The 21,176-nt window shown below is 47.7% G+C and overlaps 1 long non-coding RNA gene across 1 annotated transcript; it reads left to right on the top strand.

The window, feature by feature from the left end:
- Positions 1-4,619: 4,619 nt before the first annotated feature.
- On the top strand, positions 4,620-5,837 carry LOC146757793 (uncharacterized). The gene is made up of 3 exons (XR_014935738.1): positions 4,620-4,707; positions 5,034-5,392; positions 5,754-5,837. It is a non-coding gene; the product is annotated as an uncharacterized LOC146757793 (long non-coding RNA).
- Positions 5,838-21,176: the final 15,339 nt, after the last annotated feature.

Raw genomic sequence — 21,176 nt, 5'->3', positions numbered from 1 at the left:
CCCTCTGTACTCAGCTCTGGTGAGGCCGCATCTCAAGTACTGTGTTCAGTTTTGGGCTCCTCACTACAAGAAGGACATGGAGGATGAGGTCCTCACAGGGGACTTCAACCACCCTGATATCTGTGGGAGGGACAACACAGCATTGCACCAGAAATCAAAGAGGTTTCTGGAATGTGCTGATGATAACTTCCTCTTCCAAGTAGTATGGGAACCTCAAAGATCAGGTTAGGAAAGCTAAAACCCAGGCAGAACTAAATCTAGCTGGGGACAGAAAGGGGAACAGGTATATCAGTGATTAAAAAGAAGGTAAGCGAGGATGTGGGCCCTCTCTGGAAGGCCACTAGAGGCCTGCTCATGAGGAATACAGAGAGAGCTGAGGTGCTCAATGACTTCTTTGCTTCAGGCCTCACTGGCAAGTGCTCTAGGCCCAGAGCCCAAACTGCAGAAAGCAACAGTAAAACTTGGAGAAGGTGGATCTGTAAGTGCTGTAAGTGAAGATGAGGTTCTAGACCATCGAAAGAATCTGAAGCTGCACAAGTCCAAGGGATCCATCCGCAGGTTCTGAGGGAACTGGTGGATGAACTTGCCAAGCTGCTGTGCATCGTATTTGAAAGGTCATGGCAGTCTGGTGAAGTTCCCACTGATCAGAAAAGGGGAAACATAACCCCCCTATTCCGGATCGGGAAAAAAGAAGATCCAGGGAACTACAGGCCAGTCAGTCTCACCTCTGTGCTTGGTAAGATCGCGGGGTAGATCCAACTGAAGGCCCTACTGCACCACACGGAAAAATAAAGACAAGGTGATTGGTGGTAATCAAAATGGTTTCACCATGGGCAAGTCAGACGTGACAAACTTGGTGGCCCATGTCAACTTCATGAAGTTCAACAAGGACAAGTGCCCTGAGTTGGGGAAATCTCAAGCACAGATAAAGGTTGGGTGGAGAATGGCTTGAGAGCAGCACCGAGGAGAAGGATTTGGGGGTCTCAGATGATTCAGCACGAGGTGGCAGTGTACGCTTGTGGCCTGGAAGGCCAAATACATCCCAGGTTTCATCAAGAGAAGCGTGACCAGCGGGTCGAGGAGGTGATTCTGCCCCTCCGCGCTGCTCTTGTAAGACCCCACATGGAGTACTGCGTCCAGTTCTGGGGACCCCAACACAAGGACACTGAGCTGTTGGAGCAGGTCCAGATGAGGGAAATGGAGATGATCAGAGGGCTGGAGCACCTCCTCTAGAAGGACAGGCTGAGAGAGCTGGAGCTCTTCAGCCTGGAGAAGAGAAGGCTCCAGGGGGACCTTATAGCAACCTCCCAGTATCTGAAGGGAGTGCATAGGAAAGCTTGGGAGGGACTTTTTATAAATGCATGTAGTGACAGGATGAAGGGAAATGGTTTTAAACTGGAAGAGGGTAGATTTAGAATATATACCAGGAAGAACTTTACTGTGAGGTATTATGGTTTTGCAATTTGGTTGGTGTTGGTATTCCACATCAGAACACCATGCCTAATAATGGGAGTAAAGGGGACAAGTTTTTTTTTCTGTGAACTGCCTTAATGAGCATGCGGGGTGGGGCACCGGAAGGGAAGTGAGGAAGGGGACGGGGTTGCTGGACCGGCTCCCTGCGAGGAGACAACGTGGTCAGACCTTCCTGCCTTCCACAGCTCCATCGGTGAGATTTGGGACTTGGTATTCTCTTTGTTGAAACTCTCTTGTTGTTGTTTAGTGTTATTAGGTTATTAAACTGCCATTCGTTCTCAGATCACCTTTTTCCTCCCTCATTTTTTTGTTAGACCTAATCGCAATCTCCCTTCCCTTCCCCTCTCCCGAAACGCACGTGGCCGGGCCGGGCCACGCCGCACTTTGCCGTACCGTGCCGTGAGAGAAAAGGGGGGGGGCTTTTGTTCCTGCTGCCCTGGGTTTGTGCACACTGTCCCGGAGTGAGCTCTAGAGAGAACTCCGTGACAGAGGGTGGTGAAACACTGGAACAGTCTTCCCAGTGAGGCTGTGGTTGCCTCACAGAATCACAGAATTGCAGGGGTTGGAAGGGACCTCTAGAGATCATCGAGTCCAACCCTCCTGGAAAGCAGGCTCCCTACACCACGTCGCACAGCTCGGCGTCCAGTCGGCTCTTGAATATCTCCACAGAAGGAGACTCCACCACCTCCCTGGGCAGCCTGTTCCAGTGCTACGTCACCCTCACCGTAAAGAAGTTCTTCCGCATCTTCATGCAGAACTTCCTATGCTGAAGTTTCATCCCATTACCCCTAGTCCTGTCCCTACACATTACTGAAAAGAGACCAGCCACGCCACTATGGCACCCACACCTCAGGTATTTATAAACCTGGATCAAATCCCCTCTCAGCCTTCTTTTCTCAAGGCTAAACAGACCCAGTTCGCTAAATCTCTCCTCATAGGGGAAATGCTCCAGGCCCTTCACCATCTTTGTGGCCCTCCGCTGGACTCTTTCCAAGAGATCCCTGTCTTTTTTGTACTGGGGAGCCCAGAACTGGACACAGGATTCCAGAGGAGGCCTCACCGGGGCAGAGTAGAGGAGGAGAATCACCTCCCTCGACCTGCTGGCCATGCTCTTTTTAATACACCCCAGGATGCCATTGGCCTTTTTGGCTACAAGGGCACACTGCTGGCTCATGGTCAATCTGTCGTCCACCAGGACGCCCAGGTCCCACTCAGCAGAGCTCCTCTCCAGCAGCTCTTCCCCCAGCCTGTACCGGTGCATGCAATTATTTCTCCCTAGGTGCAAGACTCTACACTTGCTTTTGTTAAACCTCATCTGGTTTCTTACTGCTCAGCTCTCCAGCCTGTCCAGGTCTCTCTGAATGGCAGCACAGCCTTCAGGCGTGTCAGCCAATCCTCCCAACTTCGTGGCATCAGCAAACTTGCTGAGGGTGGTCACTATCCCCTCATCAAGGTCACTGATGAAGATGTTGAACAAGACCGGACCCAGCACAGACCCCTGGGGGACGCCGCTAGTTACAGGCCTCCAGCCAGATTCCGCACCACCAACGACAACCCTCTGCACTCGGCCAGTCAGCCAATTCTCGACCCACTTCACCGTCCACTCATCTATCCCATACTTCCTCAGCTTTGTTATAAGGATGTCAAGGGGGACAGCATCAAAAGCCTTATAGAAATCAAGGAAGACTACATCTACCGCTCTCCCCCTGTCCAGCCAGCTAGTGACATCTTCATAAAAGGCCTACAGGTTGGTCGAGCACGACCTTCCCTTGGTGAACCCATGCTGAGTACTCCTGATAACCTCCTTTTCTCCCAGTTGTCTGGAGATGGCATCCAGCACAAGCTGTTCCATTACCTTCCCTGGGACAGAGGTGAGGCTGACTGGCCTATAATTACCCGGGTCTTCCTTCTTGCCATTTTGAAGACAGGAGTGACACTGGCCGTCCTCCAGTCTTCAGGCACCTCCCCAGTTCTCCAAGACCTCTGATAGATTACAGAGAGCGGCTCAGCAACGACCTCCAGCAGCTCCCTCAGCACCTGTGGATGCACCCCATCAGGTCCCAAGGATTTATGGACCTTAATGTTTCCTAGGCACTCACAGACCACCTCTTCCCTGACTAAAGGGAAATCTCCCATTCCCCACACTCTCTCATTAACCTCCAGGGCCTGGGATTCCCGAGGGAGAGCCCTTTCACTAAAGACAGAAGCAAAAAAGGCGTTCACTATTTCCACCTTCTCAGCACCCCTCCTCTCCCTGGAAGCACTCAAGGCCAGGCTGGATGTGTTGTGAGCAACCTGGTCTACAGCGAGGTGTCCCTGTCTATAGCAGGTTGGAACGAGGTGATCTTAAGGGTCCCTTCCAACACAAACCATTCTAAGATTCTAGGACAGAAAAACAGGCCAGCTCTCCCACATTGTTTCAGTGTCATTTACTTATAAAACAAGCTCTGGGACAACCCGAGAAGGTATTTGTTCCACGTGCAGCATCACCTGTGATAGAAACCAAGGAAGCCTACAGCAGGCCTCAGGACTCAGCAAGCCTTTTTGGCTCAAAGCAGGGCCAGCTGGAGCAGCTTACCACGAGTGCACCCAGCAGGGCCTCCATGCAGCTGCAGGCTTGCCGCATGTCATTGCATGTCATTGTGATGCAACAGTGGGTGAGCGTGACGTAAAGCTGCAGGCTGGAACTCCGGCTGGGGTGGCCTCAGTTCGCTGCTGCTGGAGCGAGAGGTGGTAGCGGAGGGTTGCAGCTCTCAGAGAGTTCCTACCAGGAGCCATGGAGTGCTGTTGCAGTGCTGGATTCCGAAATCCAGATGAATTTCTGAGCAGAGCGGGGAAGAGCGGAAAGGTGAGCGCTGCTACATCAAGAGAGGGCTGAGTGCAGTAGCCTGGGGTATGCAGGGCTGCTCTGGGGCTGTAGATGCTCTCCAGAGGCTGAGGGACACTTCTCCTCATGCTGGTGCTGGAGAAGGCTTGCAGGGAATCGCACCTCTCTGCACATCCCAGCATCGGTTACAGAAGTGGGGAGGGAGCTGCCAAAGGGAGCGGAGGTGGGCTGGAGAGGGGAATGGAGTGTCTGAGTGTCCAAGCGTGTCTTTGTCTTTCTAGCTCCGACCCGGAGGACAGGAAGTTGGAGCAGGAGGTTGCTGGCTGCTGGACCTTCCACTCGGGGTTAAAATCCCTGTGCAGCCCGGCACCAAGCTCCTTTTCGCCAGGAGAAAGCTGGGGGAAAAGGTGAGAGGAGTAAGGAAGCGTCAAAAAGGGCTCTTGTTTCCTGGGGTTGCCGCCATGCCAAGGAGGCCTTGTGTTGGGATGCCAATCCCATGTGTTGGGATGCTGGGGCCAGGCACCCATCAGGCACAGAAATGTGGAGACCGGGTCGTTCCTGGAGGAGGGTGCAACCCTCTGCTCTCCCTCTTGGAGGACTTAGGAAAACCCAGACATGACTGTTTGGGAAAGAGGCAAGAGGCCAGCCTGTGGGTGTGAGCAGCTTGGAAGTGTCTCTGTCTCTTTGCTGCTCTCTCCTTCCCCATTCACACTCTACAACACATCTCTTCCAGCTCCACCAGCCTTCTCCTCAGTTTGACCTGAGAGATCCGTACAGTCGCAATCTGTGCACAGAGTACAACAGCCTGCATGACCCGCATCTGCGGGAGTTCCACAACCGCAAAAACAACCTGCGGAACCTGAAGAAACGGGGCTTGGTCACCGAGGATGGCGACGTAAGTTTGGCTGTTGGGCTGACCAACACGGGTCTCGTCAGGAGGGCTTTCCAGTCTGCCAGGCAGGGGCCTGACACTACAGCCATCTGTCATTGTCTCTTCTGTAGGTTGTCTGCACTCTGAAGGAGTTCAACGAGTACAGGCAGTACCTGACCAGGCTGAAGCTGGAGAAAAAGCAAGCAAAGAGGCGAGAAGAGGTAGGCAAAGCCCAGTATTGGTAGGCACGTGTCAGCAGCATGGCACTGAGGGCACGGGCTTTACTTGATGGATCTGAGGGAGATGGGGAAAGCAGAAAAGGTGAGGGGCGGGCTGGTGGTCTAGGCATTGAGGCATGGAAAGGACAGCTCAGCTCAGAGCTGAGCTAGCACAGCGTGCTGGTGTGAAGGCAGCCTGGAAAGTTGCTTGCTTACAAACAGAGCACTGTGGCAGCCGTTCTCTTCTGCCCTCATTGCAAGGCTGAAGCAGTGTGCTTGCCCTCTTCTGCGTAAAGCAGCAGTACTTAGGGTGGGAAGCACTCTCTAAGACAAGACCAAGCATAAACCCTCTGTTCCCTTCCAGGATGAGCTTCTTCGGGAGATTTCCAATTTGAAGAATTCGATCCACAGACTACAGATGGCCAGGGACAAGTTCCAGCCCGGTCCCGTGGATTACATTGCGGGTTCGAAAATCAGACCCACAATGCTTCATAAACCAGCTGGCCCCTCTCCTTCATGCTATAATCTTCTGTCTGGACAATGCAGAAGGAATGTGGCTTTGATGGAGCGTGGCCTTCAGGGAGACTCATGGAGCACAGGGCGTGCAATGAAGCTGCCTGAGAAGTCACCCAAACCTGCGTTGGGCAGGGAAGGCTCCAAACTCCCCAGAAGCATCCGTAGAGCTTCAGCCTCAACAAAAGACTCCGGAGTCCCCAGAAGCATCCGGACTGCTTCTGCCCCAACAACAAACTCCAGACTCCCCAGAATCACCCAGACTACTTCTGCGTCAACAACAAACTCCAAACTCCCCAGAAGCATTCCTACTGCTTCTGACCCAACAGCAAACTCCAGAGTCCCCAGAATCATCCAGACGACTTCTGCGTCAACAACAAACTCCAAACTCCCCAGAAGCATTCGTACTGCTTCTGACCCAAAAACAAACTCCAGAGTCCCTAGAAGCATCCAGGCCCCAGTGAAGGGAAAAGGAAAAAAAGGGGAAAACAAGTAGAGAGATTGGCCAAAAACCAAAACAGTGGCAACAAATTAGTTTTAATTGGCTTAATTAATTTTAATTTGTTTAATTCGTTTTAATTTGTTTAATTAATTGACCAAAGATGATACCAGAATGCAAGATAACACACTACAGTACAATATATCATAATTAGTATCAGAATTAGAATTAAAACCAATAAAAAAAATTAAAAAAATAACATTACAAAGTGTGTCCGAAAACTGAAGTCCTTATTCTAAAGCCGAGGTGAGACAACCCAGGGAGTTCTCGTGCTGCTGGGATCAAAAAGGAAAGGGGAGATCAAGTGATATACGGATGGCTTTTATCTTTTGCACTGAACATAAAGGGTGACAGAGCAGCAAGCAATCCTCTGGGGGATGTAGTTGTTCTCTGCTGGGGGTACATGCAGTGTTACAGGCTTGGGACAGAATGGCTGGATGACTGTGAAGAGGAAAGGGACCTGGGGCTGTTGGTCGATGCTCTGCTCAACATGAGCCCACAGTGTGCCCAGGTGGCCAAGAAGGCCAAGGGCATCCTGGCCTGTATAAGAAACAGTGTGGCCAGCAGGAGCAGAGAGGTGATCATCCCTCTGTACTCAGCTCTGGTGAGGCCGCATCTCAAGTACTGTGTTCAGTTTTGGGCTCCTCACTACAAGAAGGACATGGAGGATGAGGTCCTCACAGGGGACTTCAACCACCCTGATATCTGTGGGAGGGACAACACAGCATTGCACCAGAAATCAAAGAGGTTTCTGGAATGTGCTGATGATAACTTCCTCTTCCAAGTAGTATGGGAACCTCAAAGATCAGGTTAGGAAAGCTAAAACCCAGGCAGAACTAAATCTAGCTGGGGACAGAAAGGGGAACAGGTATATCAGTGATTAAAAAGAAGGTAAGCGAGGATGTGGGCCCTCTCTGGAAGGCAACTAGAGGCCTGCTCATGAGGAATACAGAGAGAGCTGAGGTGCTCAATGACTTCTTTGCTTCAGGCCTCACTGGCAAGTGCTCTAGGCACAGAGCCCAAACTGCAGAAAGCAACAGTAAAACTTGGAGAAGGTGGATCTGTAAGTGCTGTAAGTGAAGATGAGGTTCTAGACCATCGAAAGAATCTGAAGCTGCACAAGTCCAAGGGATCCATCCGCAGCTTCTGAGGGAACTGGTGGATGAACTTGCCAAGCTGCTGTGCATCGTATTTGAAAGGTCATGGCAGTCTGGTGAAGTTCCCACTGATCAGAAAAGGGGAAACATAACCCCCCTATTCCGGATCGGGAAAAAAGAAGATCCAGGGAACTACAGGCCAGTCAGTCTCACCTCTGTGCTTGGTAAGATCGCAGGGTAGATCCAACTGAAGGCCCTACTGCACCACACGGAAAAATAAAGACAAGGTGGCTGGTGGTAATCAAAATGGTTTCACCATGGGCAAGTCAGACGTGACAAACTTGGTGGCCCATGTCAACTTCATGAAGTTCAACAAGGACAAGTGCCCTGAGTTGGGGAAATCTCAAGCACAGATAAAGGTTGGGTGGAGAATGGCTTGAGAGCAGCACCGAGGAGAAGGATTTGGGGGTCTCAGATGATTCAGCACGAGGTGGCAGTGTACGCTTGTGGCCTGGAAGGCCAAATATATCCCAGGTTTCATCAAGAGAAGCGTGACCAGCGGGTCGAGGAGGTGATTCTGCCCCTCCGCGCTGCTCTTGTAAGACCCCACATGGAGTACTGCGTCCAGTTCTGGGGACCCCAACACAAGGACACTGAGCTGTTGGAGCAGGTCCAGATGAGGGAAATGGAGATGATCAGAGGGCTGGAGCACCTCCTCTAGAAGGACAGGCTGAGAGAGCTGGGGCTCTTCAGCCTGGAGAAGAGAAGGCTCCAGGGGGACCTTATAGCAACCTCCCAGTATCTGAAGGGAGTGCATAGGAAAGCTTGGGAGGGACTTTTTATAAATGCATGTAGTGACAGGATGAAGGGAAATGGTTTTAAACTGGAAGAGGGTAGATTTAGAATACATACCAGGAAGAACTTTACTTTATCTTTTCCACATGCATATCGATGGGAAGGTTCAGCCTTTACTGCCATCCCGTCAACATCCATCATCTCTAACATTGTGAGCCAACATCATAAAATAGGAGCCCTTCCTTCCAGAGTAGCTTTCATAGTTTTACAGCCAAATTAAGTTCAACCATTTCTGGACACTCTGGTTCTGGTCATTTTCCATTATTTTGCTCACTGTAGGAACCACGTTGTATAAGCTGTCGGAAATGCAAAGCAACTGATAAAAACAACAGAAAGCCACCCATCCTTTAGAATTAATGTTTTAAACATTTATCATCAAATATGGAGAACTGGAGTAAAACAACCTCGGGGACTGGATTCTGTTTGTTACCTCTCAGTCTGATTACCTGAGGGAAATCACTGTTGAGAGAAGTGTTAGGAAAACAGGGCAAGGATATATTTTTCATATTCTTTCCCTAACACAAATAATACTTTTGAGTCACTCCCTTCTGCAGTGATTTTAATCACTTTAAAGATTATTCAAACAGCCTACGAATGTATATGGAAATGTTTGAGTCTTGAATTGCCTTAAGCGTGCCAAGTAAGAGACAAATTAGACTACAGGATGTGTGCTAAAAGGCAGACACACCACTACTGGAGATTCAGCCTCCTGTCCTCCATTCTTTCTCTTCCAGACTGCCTGATCCTGGAATGGTAGCTGCACTTTTGGTCCCTGCAGTTACTGAATTAATTGCTTTCATTGCTTTGTTTCCCTTAATTCAGTATCAATCTGCTGAGCGCAAGCAGCCCCAGTTCGTTCCAGTAAGCGAGAAGGAAGGGACAACAGAAAGAAAACAGTGAAGTAGGGAAAAACAAAACCAAAAACCAAGAGCTCACATAGACACAACAGATGTGTCAGCATCAGCTGCCTATTCCTAATCTAGAAAGCAGTTCAGCTTTTTGTTTTAACCTCTTGGGTTTTGTTTCAGAGTCCCATGGCTATTTCAGGCTCCAGCCAACCCCTCAGCAGATGCTCACAATCAGGACAGAGAATACAGCCAAGATTTGTTTGGTGGGCTGATGGAATGCAGAGGAGCTCCTACTGAATACCCAAGCACCAGCTCCTTTCCTGAGTGAATGAACTGCACCCAGGGAAACCCTCCTGCAGGAGGCATTGGTGCAAGCTGCCACTCATCCTGCCTGCAGTGTTGCTCAGGGACCAAACTCTGCTCCGACAGCAGCAGCCCCATCAATTCCCAGCATTGTAGGAAGCTCAAGTCTTCCTGAGAGCTGGAAGTCACATCTAACAACAGTCAGGAGAGCTCCTGTACTGCAGTAATGCAGCAAACGCTGCCACATATCCAGAAAATATTTAAAATAATGCTGGCTTGGAACCTCCAACCAGTCGTTATCCATTTTACAAGCCTGGGAATGGTGTTACATACATAAACACTCATTCAAAAGTCCTCTTGTTGATCCTGACCCAGTGACATCCTCTTGATGTTCATCCTTCCTAATGTCCCAGCACGACTTGCCTCCTTATCTATATGTAATGCTACATGGGATTCTTCATTCTTCTGAATGAACAAGATATTAAACCAGCTGATTTCCAGGGCTGTTCCTACCCATTCAAGCCTGTCTTACCACCCCGTGTGCTACTGATCCTTCTGAGAGTCCAGAAGTATTTTTCCATTGTTCCTTAAGACAAGAAAGACAGATTTCCATTATTCCCTGTGTGCTGGACCGGCAGCCCAAATAAATAACAGGGAACCATGGCTGGGATGGCTTTTATACTGCAATGCTGTAAGCTCTCAGAAAAGGTTTTGCCTTGATATCTCTTCTGGTGCACTTGGAGGGCGTTAGATCAGAGACACAAAGTCCTTTTCAACTGAACAAGTTCTCCATCTATTAGCAGCTCAGCCAAGTATTCCAGGAGGAGGCTTGCCTGAAAGAAAGAGCTGTTTATTTCAAGCCTCACGTCTTATGCTGTCTGAAAGCAAGAAGTACAGTGAAAAGAGTGACCTGCCCTGGGAGCGTGTGTTTGGTGACAGGTTCTGAGCTCAGAGAGCTTTGACAGGCCATGACCACGAGCCGCAGCAAGCAGATCCTGTTTTGCATCCCACACGACAGCTGTGACTTTAAGATTCTCAAGTGGATGACACCTATTGCTCAGTTTAAAGTACCAAGAGCTGCAATGGCAGCGGAGGCAATCATTTCTGAGACTAAAATCTACTTGCAAAAGGTTCCTTGGCTCTGCTGAAGGATGAAGTCTTAAGGCAAGTGGCTGCAGCTGCTCTGTGGAGCAGATCCTCACTGGAAATGCCCCAGAAGACTAAAGAGTTCACAGTGTTACCTCCCTCCAGCCACAAGGATCTGATTCAAGTGCAGTGATGGGGCATCAGGAAAGTGACAGAACTCTGTGCCTGAGTGGGGATAAGACAGGAGGGGGCTTAACCCTCCACTCTTCCCTCCCTATCATTGAAAACAGAAGCATCTTACTGGCTCACTGCCTTTGGGACAAACCCAGGATGTAAAGCTCCTCTAGTTTTCTGCCTCTACCATGTGTGTCCATGGGAAAGTCACTATCCTTTTCTGCACAGCATTTGGACTAGTCAGACTCTGAGCAAGGGCTGTTTCAAACACAAAGCACCACTTATGGGATACAGCCCTTGGCTACACACAGGCAGGTCAGTCCCATGTGGAGTGTTTGGTGGTTCCTCTCTGACAGATTAAGAGATCCTTACCCCGCTGCCTCCTTTCGGAGGAGAGGAGGTTGTGAAAGTGGGCAATACTGTGAACTTGAGGACTCTGTATCTAAAAGCTTGCTGTTTTGCTACCAGTTTAACCATGGTCACTATATTAAGCTGCAGATTGTTGACTCAGCAGCCTTCCTGGGAAGTGTCCAAGACTTCTTGCATCTGAGCTCATGCTGTGGCAACATTCCTGCTCCCAACCAGGAAGATCTGGGAGTCCATAGAGAGGTAAAGTTACACAAACTGCATTAAAAAAAGACACAGCCATAATCTCCATTTCCTCAGTCCCGAGGGCAAGCACTCCATTCATGGGAAGGAGAAAAGTCTTGCTCTGCTTTGCATGCTCCTGAGACTCCTATCCCCACAGCCTTCCCTCCCACTCCCTGCTCCCCATGCACATTCCCCAGCACCACAGAATGAATAAGGCCACCGCTTACGTGAGCATCGCGTTACAAGCGTTTGCAATGGGACTAGTGGCACTGCAGCTGTTGCTGGCTTAAAATAAGCAGAGTTGCTAGGTCTGATGGTGGTGTATTGCAGAAAAGGTTCCAACGAAGCTTTGGTTCCGCCCTCAGCAGAACACTGAAGAAGGGCAGAACTTCAACACCATTTATCAGAGCTTTATAGACCTCTTAGAGCACTGTGAAAAATACTTTCCATACTCAAGGTGATGCATTTTATTATGCTCATCTGACAGCATAACCTTAGCTTAACTCCAGGTTAATGGAACTTACGGTAGCACTGAAAGATTAAAAATTACCAATGAGCAGAAAGAATCCTAAATCTACTTTTTTTTTTTTTCTTATCCTTTTCTTTTCAGAAGACAGTTAAAGTTGCACAACCTTAGATTTGACCTCAGGAACTGAGCTGCCAAAGCAAAAGCCATCTGAACTATGAGCTTCTCTGGAGGGCTCCAAATTTAACCTATGGATGCTGAGGTTGCTCTGGGGCACGGACTTGTTCCCTGCATGATAAAGAGCTCACAGTGATAAGAGCAGCTCATCTCAGTTCCATTACGGCAGTCAACAACAATCCCGCACTGAACACCGAGCAGATTTCTACCACACAGATTAAACAAAATAATGGGATCTATATCAAAAATATGCCAGAAATACTTTTCTTGAGGAATATTTTCATGGCCATTTTTAAATTAACAAAATTCACTGACACAGGAGCGTGCTGGAACTTAGAAGGAGCTTGTTTACTCATAGCCTGACTACATGGTGACCTGAAGGTTTCTGTAGCTGAACGCACAGAACCTCACAGTTATATTTCCTTTCTGTCTCTCCCACAGCTGCAAAACATGCACTTGCTCAGGTACAGTACCTGGAGCTTTGCACCAGACCTGCTGAATCTCCACAGCATAGGGAATGCAGTCCTTATCCTCTTGCTAGGTTCTGGACTGAATCTCCACAGCATAGGGGATGCAGTCCTTATCCTCTTGCTAGGTTCTGGACACATGCTGAGACTTGGAATTGTCCCCATGTCCATTCCAGCTGTTCCTGCCCACAGTCTTCAACTCTCCAAATTTGCTCCTCCCTTATCTTTTACCTCAGTCATTCCAGACTCCAGAACCCTCAACTCCCCACTGCTCTGGTCCCACACAATCCTCTTATCTCCTCAGCCACCAAAGGACCCAATGTCTACCATCCAAACTCTCCACAGCACCTCGGGTCCATCCCAGAATTCCTCCCATCTTCCCACTCTACCCAGCCACCTCCACTATTTCCAGCACCTGGATCTGAATCTGTGTGTGACCAAGCCAACAAAACTCTAGCACCACTGCACAGCCTTGCCCAGCTGCACCCTCCTATCAGGAGAGGAATGGGCATGATCTCCTTTACATCATGCCATAAGGATGGTTTGTGCAAGCAAGGGACTTGAATTTTAATACCCTTGACTTGCAGCTGATATCCCGCAGCCCTGTGCCTGGCTTGGAATGAGCAACACCTGATGGCAAGCACCATAGGGCAAAGAGAAATCCAGCTCTGACATGAGGGTTGCTGTGCTGAGCTCTGGGGCTCTGCCATGCTCCCTACTCAATTAAAACCCCTTACAAACCAGGGGAAGCACACAACAACCCTTCATTGTATTTAAGCCCTACCAACATATTTGTTCTTGCACTACCAGTGCAGCCTACAACCACACCAACTACTACAATTCCTATTCTAACCTCCTGCAACAGATAACTATGAGCCATCCAAGCTTCTCTCTTTGGGACGTTGTGCTCAGCAGTCAGTAAGCAGTGCTGGCAGGGCACAGAGTGGATGCAGCACCACCTGGCCTCCTGGCAACAGCCCTCACCCACCAGGCTGTGCTGGAAACAGGGCCAGACACCATGCCATGGAAACCAATGGTAACTGAGCCCTGCAGGTCAGTGATGCAGTTCAGGGTCTGGGGAATACAAAGAGAATCTGTTGGCATCTCACACAGGAAGCAGGTAAAGCAAAATGTTTGCATGGACCCAAGCATTCCTGTGAGTCGGGAACATCTGTGAGCAGAAAGCAAGCCACAGCCATAAAGTATAGAAGCACTGGCTCCTTTCTCCTGCTGCTTTTATTTCTAATTTTGCCCAAAATATCTTTCCAGGCAGCAGAAACCAGCGTTGCTGGTTCTTTGCTTCTCCCACATTCCACACTGTTCATGTATGGGATGCATGAAATGTGCCACCTTCCTGAGTTCCCACATCTGTGCGATGTTCATGGGTTATGTTTGCCTCAAATTACAGATGGGTAACCAAAAAAATCAGTGCTCTGTTGTGCTGACAGTAAGGAATAAACTCAGAGTTTGTCTGCCATGCAGAGTTTGCTCCCTATATATGAGAAAAGTGCACTTACAAATCTTTAGAGATAAAGGCCAATGAGAATATTTAAAGCACATTCAAGTTCCAGGAAAAGCTCTTTTTGACTTCCCTGGGCTTTGGATCGTGCTCAGGGAAATGAAGAAAGTTGCCAAAATTCACACAGCGAGTTTGCAGAAAAGCCAGAAGCCAAAAGCTCCGTTTGCCAAACTCCAGCATTTATGCTGAAGCCGCTCTGCTGCTGGAGGTGCTGGAATGGCAACAACAATCTGCTCGAGTGTGAAATTCGAGCTACCAACCTGGCAGTGTTTTCATTTCTCTGACCTATTCCATTGCTCAGATCCAGGATTTTCCTTGGGCAGAAAACAATTACAGAGAAGATTCAGCCTAGTCTCTGGACAGCCACTAGCGTGTCCACGGCAACTCAACAGCCATGGAGCAGAAGGAAAGAAACTCTGCTTTCCAGGAATCAGGACATACACCAGGGGTACCAAATGGGGCAGTGATGAACCAACAATGAAGCATCAAGCAGGTCAGCACTGAGATTTCTGGGCTGTGAACCTAAAGATGCTTTTGCCTTTCTGGAGGTTAAAGGAGAACTTTGTCCCTCTTCTTTGCCTCCAATAGGTTTGCCAGCCTTGAGTGGTCACCCACCAACCCACCCTTAGTGGGGCAAAGCAAGCTGATGGACGTTGCCTAGAAAACATTCATTTCACCACTTGAATTACTGTGGTTAAAAGAGGAAGAATGCCTCAGGATGCGAGTCTGGCATTGCCCTGTTTGTTAAGCTTCACACTGTGGCTAAGGGGCTTTCCCTAAAGAAAAGTAGCTATTGCTGTGAACAGCAGAGTGTTTGGAATCACTTCATATATCAACAAAATGCAGTCTTCTCCGCAGGGAAATGCAGCAGCAGTTTACAAGCAGGGGCTAGGAATGAAGATAACCACATCCAGTGAAAACTGCAAAGGAAACTGCATGTATTTGCACACGCAGACACCTCATTTTGGCAGAAGTACTACAGTCAATTGCTAGAAAACTATCACAAAAGGTTTTCTGACTAAATGTCCTTTAGTTTGATCTGCTACAAGCATCTTTTGCAGAGAAAGGGAGGCTGTTTGAAGTAGGACATTTGAAAATAGACTATTGTATTCCAAAGGGTTTTATTTAAAGATCTTCTTGTCACTGTTCTAGGCTGTGAAGATCTATTTTTATGCCTTTGTTTTCTTTTGAAAGGGAACACATTATTCCAGCTGCCCTGTGACTAGCAAAGAAGATTATGAAAAGGGAAAGAATTGAGCATTTCCTTTTCTTCATAGCCAAGGAATTTGCATCTTATAATAATGGCTGTAAATTTAGGAGAGTTTGACAGAGCAGAAAGCCCTTACATTCACTGGGTATGACAGTATCTCCCACACACAAATTGTGTTGTATGGAGGACATAAGAGATCAACAGGAGCACTTGAGGAAGGGTGTGCATTTATGGAGGGTATGTTAAGACCTGGAACAAGCAAATGCAGCAGAACCACAGCCATCTCCTTCATGATCATAGGCTTTTAATCCTCACCTTATAAAGGTCTGGACCAGGTCATAGAATTCAACCAATGCTCAGAGCTCAGCTACACTGAGCTGTAAGAATGACATTTTAATTTGGACATGGTTGCCCTGTGGAAAGTCACATTTAAGAGCCAGGCTTACAACTCATTTGTGTGCTGTGCGTAACGAATAATATTTCTATAGAGTCTAATGTTGTATCCCAAAATCTAACTGTTCATATTTTCATCTCTGTGACCAATGGAAATCTAACGTATGGAAGAAATGACAAATATGACTTAGCAGCAACATCTTTCTATACAAAACAGTGGGCTGACCTCAGCTGGACCCGCCTGCTGTTCACCAAGCACTGCAGAACAGCTGGTAAAGCTTGGCAGAGAATCACAGAGCAGTAATGGGAACGATTTTTTTCCACTCCTGTGGAGAGAGAACAAAACCATGAATGTACCTTAGGAAGGAAATGACCTGCAGAAACTATGAGGCAAGAGAAGCAAACTCCTGAGAGGTCTAGCAGAGAGAAAGCGAATACTGTTCTTTGCCATTTACCCATGAGTTAAAAACTGGTAAAACAACATCATACTGTTCTGATTCATCTGATTAGTGTTTATAAATATCTGAAGAGAACTGGGTGGCAAATGGATGAGGCCAGGCTATTCTCAAGGGTGTGTAGCTATGGGACAAGGAGTAATGGCCTAAAACTGGAGCATAAGAAGTCCTGAACTAACACAAGGAAGAACTTCTTTACAGTAAGGGTGACGGAGCACTGCAGCAGGCTGCCCAGAGAGATTGTGGAGTCTCCTTCTATGGAGATATTCAAAACCCAGCTGGATGCCAGCCTGAGTGACCTGTTGTAGGGAACTGCTTTAGCAAGGGTTGTACTTGATGCTCCCTTGAGGTCCCTTCCAGCCCTCATGGTTTTGTGGTATCCACTTCCAGACTGAGGAGGAGACCGCCCTTTCCCACATCATAGTGACTCTGTGTGAGCCTCTGATGTAGGAAGTCCAAGGCTTTGAACATAGGAAACAAGAAGATACTTAACATGCTAATGATGTGAATATCCATCACTGAAGATACTCTTTGGAAAGAATATAAAATCCAATTTACAAGAAGTAAACAGACCTCAGCTGTTACAATGAAGGCCTCAGGTTTTCATGCAGTTGGCATAGAGTGAGGGAGCCTTATACTTTCTTCTTTGCATCAGAAGAAGGAAAATAAACTGAAAAAGGCTCAGGAATTACCACACTGGACCTGATCCATTTCTGGCAAAGAGAGGCAGATGAGACAGTAAGACATGAAACTGCCAATTAGCACTGAGATGAAAATATTACAGCACAGTGACTGCACGGCGGCTTGGTGTCAGCACTCCTTGCTCTTTAGAAGTCATTAGATTCCTTTCATGGGGACTTTGTCATGATGTCTGCATAGCAAAAGTCAGCCTCATAATGTGTCTCAGTGAAACAAATGGAATAGCCACTAATATGTGACTCAGTGTGAGTTTTTGCAGCAATAGAAGCGAGCCAAGAAAAGAAGGCTAATGGTTGAGAAGAAATCATTTTCTGACCATACATGCTGCTCTAGAATAATCAGAACAACACGGATTTCCATTGCATCTACAACTGGTCCTCTGAGAAAGAGAAAATGGGGATGGGTAAGTTGGTGTCATGCTTCAAGTTTCTCTAGATTAAACATTTTGATTTTTCTGAAGTGGTTCAAATAACGTTCTTGTATTTGACAGACAGTGTCTAAAAAAATAGTGCTGTATCTACTCCAGTTTGAAATGCATGCTGTCAGTGAGGCAGCTGAAGAATGGATTCTGTTTGTCTGCATCTGAGACATTCACGTTTATGGCCGTGGAGCTATAATGCCGGGTTCTGCACAGCATTGTGGTTAAAAGAGCACTCAGGGAACATTTTCAGAAGAGTTTAATGCTCATCTTAACCTTCCCCACAACAGCCTTGGAGAGTTGGCGGTGTGCATCACTGAGAGCACAACCAGACAAAAAGAAATGTTTGTAGCCACACAACCTCTCTGCAAAGTGATCTGACAAAAGCAGCCTCCCTGCTCACCTGTTTGAATCACACCACGTTCATCTGCCTTGCTAGTCCCAGCACCATAAGGACCTTCAGGAACAGCCTCTTTTCATGTGGCTTGGTCATGCCAAAATTGAACAACAGAAGCACCGTGTAAGAAGGGAGATCCCAAATCTGTCTCCCTTTTTCCCATGGCTTTTGAAAATGAACTCTGAAATGAGACTTTCACGCTCCTTCAGGAGTACTCCCCATCAGTTTCCCAGGCTGATGAGCCAGCTCACACTGTGAGAGCCAACTCACACTGCCCACCAGGACCAACCTTACCAGGGTAACAGTGCTTAATCCTTCTGTTCTTCCCTATTCTCTTTGAACAATAGGGCAGCAAATTCAATGGGATAGAAGAAAGCCCCAAAGATGACTGTGTGCAGGCCAGAGGGAGGCTTAGAAGGCAGAACTGAACGCTGTGCACAACCACTATGCATGCACAGGTCTGAAAACTCAGTCCTTGGGAGGTCCCTTCCAAACTCAACCATCCCTGTGTCCTTTGAACTCCACCTTTGCCACAAAATCCTGGTGCTTTCCAGTTGTGCACGTTCTGTAGGGCTTCAAAATCTTTCAGCTGTTGGTCTTCTCCCACTCTTCCTACTGTTTCACAGCTGGAAAGGAATCAATCGGCATGAAAGCCACGTAGTACTCTGCAGAGATGAGAATAGCATGGGGCCTTACCACAGAGAAGAGGAAACAGGGATGGTTTGAATAAAATGTGTAATTCTGAGGCACAGCAATAACAAGCCAGAGCAGAAGCTGACAGCATCAAGCTACTGCTTTTGTCTGGATGTTGTCAGTAATCACTCTTTTCCTTTATTCCTCTCATCTCTTTGCTGGGCTTGTTCCAGGCTGAGGACGTGTGTTTTTTCTTGTGCAGAGACATGGCACTTAGCAGATGCACATGGGGTGAGTCTTCAATCAACAGTGCTTGTTCCCACCTTGAGTGCTCTTGTGTAGCTCAGTTTTGTTGCGAGAGAACAGTATTCACTGTTCTGTGAACAGATCTCTAATTCAGCTTGTGAAATAGGGGAAAGCAGAGATGCTTTAGCATGCAATATAAAGACAGATTACATGAGAGAAAATGAAGTAATGGCAATGTCCTAGAGCAGAGAAAGGAATCTGAGGTCTTCAGGAGTCAGAAGAATCAGCTGACTTTCTCAAGGGAACCACTTTTGGACATGCTGATGTTAATGTCTAACTTAATATTACAGCAAATATTACAGAGAACTGTTAATGTTCACAGTGAGAAGTCAGCCCTCCAGATCTGCTCAGCCACTCTGTACTCCATTCAGTTTCATTAACATAGCAAACAGCTGATTTCAGTATATTACCATCTAGTTTGCTTTAAGAAAGGGGAAGCTTAAGGTTGAGCATGAAGAATACTTCCTACTCTGCTTGCATTTTATTTTCCAGCAGTTATCACTGCGTGGAGGGCTGTAAGTCATTTGGAAGAGGGCTGGCTTGCAAACCCAGGACAGATGTCAGGCATGGCAGAAGAGAGAGGTGACTGATCTGCTCTGCAGAGCCTCCACGAGCGCTGTTTATTTGCTGTGTGCACTCGAGCTACTTCTGCACTCCATCACCATGGCAGCTTATTGACATCCAGACATCCTCACAGACACCCTCATGGCATCTTCCCATGACTGCAAATGAGGGGAATGAGGTGAACACAGATACCAGAAGACACCCTGAGCAGGGGACAGTTTGCACAGGAGGCAATGTAAAGTGGGAACATTACATGAGGGGGTACTCAGTGTTGGCTCAGTACCTACAAGACATCCACAAACACAACTGCTGAAAGAAGACAAAGTCTGGACTTGCTCTGTGTTCCCTAAAACAAAGAAACTTCAGCATTATTCTTCCATTGCCTACACTGCATTCAGATCTGAGTTCTCCAGAGACAGGTGCAAGAAGTGGTCATTAGGTGATATCTGTCCCATCACACATGTGAGCACATCAGTCACGCACAGTAAAAGAGATGATGGCTTAGGAAAGGTTCAAACATGGTGATTCTTAACCTTTCCTCTGAACATCTTGTATCAAGAAATGAAGGAGAAAGAGCAGAGCCATGAAAAAGGAATCAAAGACAACCTGCCTGCGGGCTGGCTTCTTTTGAACTGACAGCCACAGAAATTTCCATTCCTACAAGCAAAAGAACAACCACAGTCCAGAAAAGGTGTTTTTTTTCTGGTGTCATAATAGAACCCATATCAATTGCAGAACTTGGTGGGAAAAAGCCAACCAAATCCAGCTGCCAAGTCGAATTCCCCAGTAACAAAGATCCAGATCTACCAGTAGATAAGATAAGCTTTATCTTATCAGCAGCCAACAAACCCATATTTATGAGCACTAAAGGAACAGCTCACAGTGCTGCATGTGTCCCAGTCTGACACCCATCCTATGCTGCTGGATACAGTATGGACAATTCAGGAGCTTCAAGAGCTCCCACTGCATGACTGAGAATCCTGTATGGACAGCTGAGTTACGCCAGGGGATAAGAGAATTAGTAGTACATCCGTGTGTAAACTTTAAGGTAGCACTTATTGACTAAGAACCAATAGTGATTGCTTGTGTTAGTAGGAAGACTACACATTAATTGCAGTTTCTAACCAGGAGCCCATTGCTGGTTTTGCTCATACACGTTTCCCAATACAAATGTTCAACTGAGGGAAAATGGTGGATGCAAGAACAGCACTGGGCCCTGGGGAATCCAGCCCTTCTCTGCAGGCAAATATTTCCAGTTTTGACTGAGTTTTTTTTAACGTTGCATACAAAATAAGAGGACTGAAGGCCTGTCCTGCAGTCTGGAGTCCCCCTGGCTCTGTTGTTGTCACTAAGCTGTATACCACATACACCATCTGTGTTTTTGTACAGGCTGCAATCCATACCAGCTGCTCAGCGCTGCTCTGTGCTTCAGCAGGTCCAAACCTCAGCATCTGCTGCACTGCTCCATGGAGGAGATCAACCACAAGACCCTACAAACATTCATAGGATATAGCACAAATTACCCACACTGCAGCTGTGCCACTATTTACTCTGAACTGGGGAAAGGCACCGCTGTGACCAGCACACATTTGTCTGCCATTCATACTGCTCAGGCAGTGGGAAAGTAGACCATCACTGCCTTGAATCTCGACCATATAGTATTTGTTCCAATGGAGGTTCGGGTTGGATGTTAGTAACATTTCAGTCTCCAGCTGTGCAGCACTGGCAATGTTTGCCAGTGGCATCATCAGTTGGCAGCCTTCACTTCCACCAAAGTCTCTCTGGAAATGCAACTCTCTGCTCCAGTGCAGAAGTCAAGAGCAGATGCTATCCTGTTTGTTTCAGAAGCTGATAAACCAATGCAGATGAAGCATTAATCAAGGCAGGTCCACAGGAGGCTCTGCACCACTGAGCAGCTCTGCCTGGGAGCTTCCCACTGCCATCCTTCATGAGTGTATTACACAGAGAGCCAATGCAATGAATGTAACTCACCCACTCATCCAGTTGATGGAGAAAATATACTGGGAGCAGAAAGAACAGGTTCAGTAGAAAGAAACCTCTACAGGAAGGGCAGTGATGGGAAGCAGAGGTGGCCACAGGGAAATGGGGGAACCAGG

This window comes from Coturnix japonica, chromosome 19 (assembly GCF_054131305.1).
Source record: "Coturnix japonica strain WE chromosome 19, WE-NBRP24, whole genome shotgun sequence".
NCBI classification, from domain to species: domain Eukaryota; kingdom Metazoa; phylum Chordata; class Aves; order Galliformes; family Phasianidae; genus Coturnix; species Coturnix japonica.
Note: the sequence above shows the minus strand (reverse complement) of the source record. Positions and strands in the feature narration are given on the sequence as shown.